Raw genomic sequence first — 7,084 nt, 5'->3', positions numbered from 1 at the left:
ACTGGGGTGTACATACATTGGGGTCGGACACGTACAGGGGTGGGGGTACGACTGGAACGTACTGGGGTGTACATTGACGGTGGTACGACACGTACAGGGGTGGGGGTACGACTCGAACGTACTGGGGTGTACATACATGGGGGTCGGACACATACAGGGGTGGGGGTAGGACTCGAACGTACTGGGGTGTACATTGACGGTGGTACGACACGTACAGGGGTGGGGGTACGACTGGAACATACTGGGGTGTACATTGACGGTGGTACGACACGTACAGGGGTGGGGGTATGACTCAAACGTACTGGGGTGTACATACATGGGTGTCGGACACGTACAGGGGTGGGGGTAGGACTCGAACGTACTGGGGTGTACATTGACGGTGGTACGACACGTCCAGGGGTGGGGATAGGACTGGAACGTACTGGGGTGTACATTGACGGTGGTACGACACGTCCAGGGGTGGGGGTACGACTGGAACGTACTGAGGTGTACATTGACGGTGGTACCACACGTACAGGGGTGGGGGTAGGACTGGAACGTACTGGGGTGTACATTGACGGTGGTACGACACGTCCAGGGGTGGGGGTAGGACTGGAACGTACTGGGGTGTACATAGACGGTGGTACGACACGTACAGGGGTGGGGGTACGACTGGAACGTACTGGGGTGTACATACATGGGGGTCGGACACGTACAGGGGTGGGGGTACGACTCGAATGTACTGGGGTGTACATACATGGGGTCGGACACATACAGGGGTGGGGGTATGACTGGAACATACTGGGGTGTACATTGACGGTGGTACGACACGTACAGGGGTGGGGGTAGGACTGGAACGTACTGGGGTGTACATTGACGGTGGTACGACACGTCCAGGGGTGGGGGTAGGACTGGAACGTACTGGGGTGTACATTGACGGTGGTACGACACGTACAGGGGTGGGGGTACGACTGGAACGTACTGGGGTGTACATACATGGGGTCGGACACGTACAGGGGTGGGGGTACGACTCGAATGTACTGGGGTGTACATACATGGGGTCGGACACATACAGGGGTGGGGGTACGACTGGAACGTACTGGGGTGTACATTGACGGTGGTACGACACGTACAGGGGTGGGGGTACGACTGGAACGTACTGGGGTGTACATTGACGGTGGTACGACACGTCCAGGGGTGGGGGTACGACTGGAACGTACTGGGGTGTACATTGACGGTGGTACGACACGTCCAGGGGTGGGGGTACGACTGGAACGTACTGGGGTGTACATTGACGGTGGTACGACACGTACAGGGGTGGGGGTAGGACTGGAACGTACTGGGGTGTACATTGACGGTGGTACGACACGTACAGGGGTGGGGGTAGGACTGGAACATACTGGGGTGTACATTGACGGTGGTACGACACGTACAGGGGTGGGGGTATGACTCGAACGTACTGGGGTGTACATACATGGTGGTCGGACACGTACGGGGTGGGGGTACGACTCAAATGTACCGGGGTGTACATACATGGGGGTCGGACACGTACAGGGGTGGGGGTACGACTGGAACGTACTGGGGTGTACATTGACGGTGGTACGACACGTCCAGGGGTGGGGGTACGACTGGAACGTACTGGGGTGTACATACATGGGGTCGGACACGTACAGGGGTGGGGGTAGGACTCGAACGTACTGGGGTGTACATTGACGGTGGTACGACACGTACAGGGGTGGGGGTATGACTGGAACGTACTGGGGTGTCCATAGACAGTGGTACGACATGTCCAGGGGTGGGGGTACGACTAGAACGTACTGGGGTGTACATTGACGGTGGTATGACACGTACAGGGGTGGGGGTACGACTCGAACGTACTGGGGTGTACATACATGGGGGTCGGACACGTACAGGGGTGGGGGTAGGACTCGAACGTACTGGGGTGTACATACATGGGGGTCGGACACGTACAGGGGTGGGGTAGGACTCGAACGTACTGGGGTGTCCATAGACGGTGGTACGACACGTACAGGGGTGGGGGTACGACTCGGACGTACAGGGGTGTACATACACGGGTGGGGGTGTACATACACGGGGGGTACGTCTCAGACGTACGGGGGCGGGGGGTGTGTTGGGCGCATATGCGGGCACATGTCTCCATGGTTGCTATGGGAGTTCGGTGCGGACGGTGTTTTTTCCATACGGTTGTAACATCGGACGCACGGGATGGATCGTGATTCCTCGGTCGGACTTCACCTTTCACATTTGTACGGTAAATCGTCCGAGGACGTGTCGGACACATTTTCCGACCCGAGGACGTGTGGGAAATCATTCCCGATGCGGTTCGTATGGACTTTTTACCATGCGAATCGTGATTGCCAGTTCGTACGGCACTTGTACGATTCATACGGTAAAAAGACCGGATACGAGTCGCACGGGGAATTTTTTTACCGGATCGTAATTGGCACCTTAGAGTCTCTTTCTCCACCTCATGTTGCTGTTCACAAGTTCAAACACCACTCCAGGTAGGCTGGAGAATCCCTTCACAGTACTTTTAGTTCCTTATTTACACAGTCCAAAGAGACTTACTTAACCCTCGTTCTTCTTCTATGGAAAGTCCCTAAATTTCTTCTTCTTCCACTCGGGTCTAGGTTATCTTCTTGTAAGCACTTATTTACAAACACAGTTTATTCACAATCCACAATAAGTTCAGATCCAATTGCAGCTAGAACATGATGCAAAATTTCAAGACGGACAATTACCAGTTCAGGAGTTGATGGTTCAAAACCAAACATCGGGAAAAGTAGTCTTTGCAAAACCAGAGTTCACACCTTGCTCAAAAGTGGAGGGTTTGGATCCGTGAGCGTCAGCACTCCCTCAATTTCAAGACCAGGCACCAGCAATACCACTTTGATTTTCAGTAGTGGATTCCTACTGACCACACTAACGGACCTCAGTCTCCCGGAACTCACTACTCCCGGCATCAGTTATTGTGTAAGTCCACTCCAGGGTAGCGTATCTCTGGCAAGGTACTCTCATCCTCCTCGATCGCCTCAAGCTCCGATCCTGCTCTCCTTTGCTTTCTTCCGATTCAGAGACCTCAGACACTGGGGCAAGATCTCTCTCGGGAGCCAATCTCAGATTCAGTCTACTCTGTCTCCTGGGCCAGGCTTCTTCTGCGGCTCCAGCCCTTCTGCTTTCTACTCGGTCTCTCTGCACACCACTTCCTTCCGCTGAATCCGACTCGATGCCACTCCCTATGTCACTTTCTTCTTCAGAGTCAATATCTGGGTTCTGAACAATGTAACCCTCCTTAGCCTGGTCTGATGAGCAACCAGCTTCTCCAGCAACCCTCACAGCTTGGCTTGCCATCTCTTGTGGCCCTGCTGTCACAACTGGATTTTCATTCATGAGAGGAGCTGTTTCTTCCAAGGGTGCTGAAACTCTGCGGGTGTGGGAAGCATGTACCCAGTTTGGCAATCCTCCGCACTTCACTGCTGTGTTCGTTACCATTTTCACCTGATACGGGCCTCACCACCGAGCGTCCAGGCAGCGCTTCCTCACATGCTTTCGGGCCAGTACCCGATCTCCCGCGCACAAATCATGGCACAGATCACTTGAAGCTGGAACAGCGGCAGCCTGCGCCTGCTGAGACATAGAACAGACCGCATCAGCTAGTCCTTTGCAGTAGTCAAGGATTAAGTCTTCAGTGATGTTTATCAAAGATGTAGACGGTACTGCTGGAAATCGCATCGCCCTCCCCATCAGGATCTCATGTGGGGAAAGACCCGTTCTTCTATCTGGGACACTGAGAATACTTATCAGAACCAAGGGCAATGCATCAGGCCATTTCAAAGACGTAGACGAACACACTTTTCCTATCCGTGCCTTTAAAGTCCCATTTATCTGCTCTACTATCCCAGAAGCCTCTGGTCGATAACTGCAGTGGAGTCTCTGATCAATATTTAGGGCGGCACAAAGCAATTTCATGATCTCGCTGTGGAAGTGCGTCCCCCTATCCGACTCCAACGAGGTTCGAAAACCGAACCTAGGCATCAGCCCCTGAGTAGCAGCTTTGCCACCGTGAGCGTGTCACACTTTCTTGTCGGGTATGCTTCCACCCACTGTGAGAAGACACACACCACCACTAGAACTTACCTCAATCAATTACACTTAGGCATTTCAATGAAATCTAATTGCATCCTATTGAAAGGCCCTCCCGACCTCCCAATGTGACTTAGTGTAACCACACTCTTCTTTTCCAGCATTCATCTGTTGACAAGTAACGCATCTCTGACACACTGCTTCAGCAACCGTCCGAAACCGTGGGTTGTACGACATCTGTCTGAACACTCGCACCATCGCATCCCTTTCAAGATGCACAGCACCATGAATCTGTCTTGCCATCGGGCTCAATAAGTCATCTCGTAACACTACTCGACCATCACTTGAAACCCAAATGTCAATGTCTCCCTTCTCACAGCCTGCTTTGACCCATATCTCCCTCTCCTGTTCTGAAACCTCTTCCTGCAGGCGCTTGAGCTCATCCCAAGTGTCTGCCATGGCTAACATCATGTTGAGCTCGGTTCCCTCTTGGCTTTCTCCAGTAAAAATACAACCTTGTTCAGCGCAGAAACGTGCTACTTCATCGGCATCTCTGTTACCTAGGGAGACAAAGTCAGTTCCCTTTCCATGAGCTGCATATTTCACTACAGTGATTTCTTTTGGACATTGCAAAGCCTCCAACAGTTGTCTAACATATTCCCCGTTCCTAATTGGGATCCAGATGATGTCATAAAACCCCTCTGAGACCATAGCTGTCCGAAGTCATGAACCACACCAGACCCATACTGGTTATCGGTGTAAATGATGATTCAGATCTGATTTGCTGCCAAACAGGTGCGAGTCAAAGCAATGATTTCAGCCACTTGTGCAGGGTATACTCCCTCTAGACAAGCCGCTTCAACCACCCCAGTAATGGTACATACAGCAAATGCTGCTCTCAATTGCCCAACATTGTCTCTTAAGCTTGAACCATCAACAAAGAATATTTCATTGGGGTCAGGCAGAGGTTCATCAACAATTTCAGGTCTCGGTTTGGTGCAAAGTTCAGTCACATCGAGACAGTCATTGTCCTCACAATCTTCATCATCTGTGTTCGGCAATGGCATAAGTCTAGCGGGATTTAAAACAGAACACCTCCTGAGAGTCACATTTTCCGCAGCAAGTATAACCGACTCGTAGCGTGTGAGTCTTTGTTTGTCAGGAGCTGTGTCTTTGTTCTCGTCATCAACAGTTCAACAGAATGCGGTACATACACAATCAGCAGATGACCCATGACAATGCTTTCACATCTTTCACTGCTGACACCCGTTGCAGCAACGGATTTGAGACATCCGGGCAACGCTGATGCTACTGGATCTAAAGTAGCTGAGAAATAGGAAACTGGTCTACAGACACTTTCATGACTCTGAGTCAGAACTGATAATGCGCAACCTTCTCTCTCACAGCAAAACAATGAAAAAGGCTTGTTGTAGTCAGGCATTCCCAGAGCCGGAGCACGACACATGCCCTTTCTCAACTCCAAGAATGAGACCATTCATAGTCCCATGGTACCGGATCACTTACATCCTTGTGAGTCAGTCTCTGTACAGTCTTCGCCTTCAGAGAGAAAGTGGGAATCCATTGGCAACAATAGCCAACCATCCCCAAGAACATCCTGACCTCCCTCTGAGTGGTAGGTACTGCCATGTTCATGATCGCCTCAATTTGATCTGGTGACACCTTTCTCTTGCCTTTCTCAATTCGATGACCCAAATACTGTACTTCACTCAAACAGTACTGCAACTTGTTTGGAGACACCTTGTGTCCATTCTCTGCCAAATGATTCAGTAAGGCAATGGTGTCAATCCTGCATGCATCCTTAGTCTCTGATGCAATAATGAGATTGTCAATGTATTGCACAAGAACCGAATCCTGTGGCAACACAAGACTCTCCAAATTCTTTTTCAAGATCTGATTAAAGATCGATGGACTCTCTGTATACCCCTGAGGGATACGACACCACGTTAACACACGGTTTTCCAGCCGGAAGGCAAACAAAATGTATTTTCTCATAAAGAGGTATCGAGAAGAGTGCTTGACACAAATTGATCACGGTAAATCACTCTGCTTGGCATGAAATCAGGAATAGTATCACTGATGGATTCGGCACCACTGGACAACATGGAACAACGATCGTGTTGACCTTTCACAGGTCTTGCACAATTCTGAATTTCCCGCTTGGTTTCTGTAATCCCATAATGGGTGAGTTACATGGACTACCCATTATCTCCTTCAGTATTCCTTGCTTAATCATGGAGTCAATTACAGATTTGATCCCTGAGATCGTTTCTGGTGACAAATTGTACTGTGGTGTTCTCGGGAACTCAGCATCCTGTTTAATCTGGAGAATTAATTGGTTCAACACCTTTGATTAACCCAATCTCTTCTCCCGTGAAATCCCACACATCTAATGAAACAGAGTCTCTTAGGTCCAGTGGAAGCTCTGCCACTGTCAACACAGGGTACATTTCTATACACAGGTGTTGATTCGCAGCCTTAAAGGTGGCATCATCATCCTTCCTCTGAACTTCCACTCCCTTGGGTGTACAGTAAATGGTGCAATTCAACTTGCACAGAAGGTCTCGTCCTAGCAAGCAGACTGGACCGGAAGGTTCCTATTCTCACAGGAATCGGTTCAGTCGGTGCATTTGTCATTTTCTTGTTCACTACTCCTACGACTTGGATTGATTGTCCCAAGCGGGGTGGGTTAGGGACTACTGCAGATCTCACAGTAGACCGGGTAGCACCAGTGTCAACCAAAAAGGTGGTAGGGTGACCGTCAACATCTGCCTCCACAAACGGTCACCTCTGGTCTACCTCCAAGACTGCCCCAAGAGTGCAGTCTTCCTCTCCCCCCCGGGCCCGTTATGCCAACGGGTCTGGGCTGTACTCATCAAACCGTTCAAAGAGTGGCATCTGCTAGTACATCCGAGTCCCTTGCAAGATCCTCAAAGGTTGCGGGACTTGGACCTGCGTGACCACCGTCCCCCCTTGCATGGAT

Source organism: Triturus cristatus, chromosome 4_1 (assembly GCF_964204655.1).
Source record: "Triturus cristatus chromosome 4_1, aTriCri1.1, whole genome shotgun sequence".
NCBI lineage: Eukaryota > Metazoa > Chordata > Amphibia > Caudata > Salamandridae > Triturus > Triturus cristatus.
Note: the sequence above shows the minus strand (reverse complement) of the source record.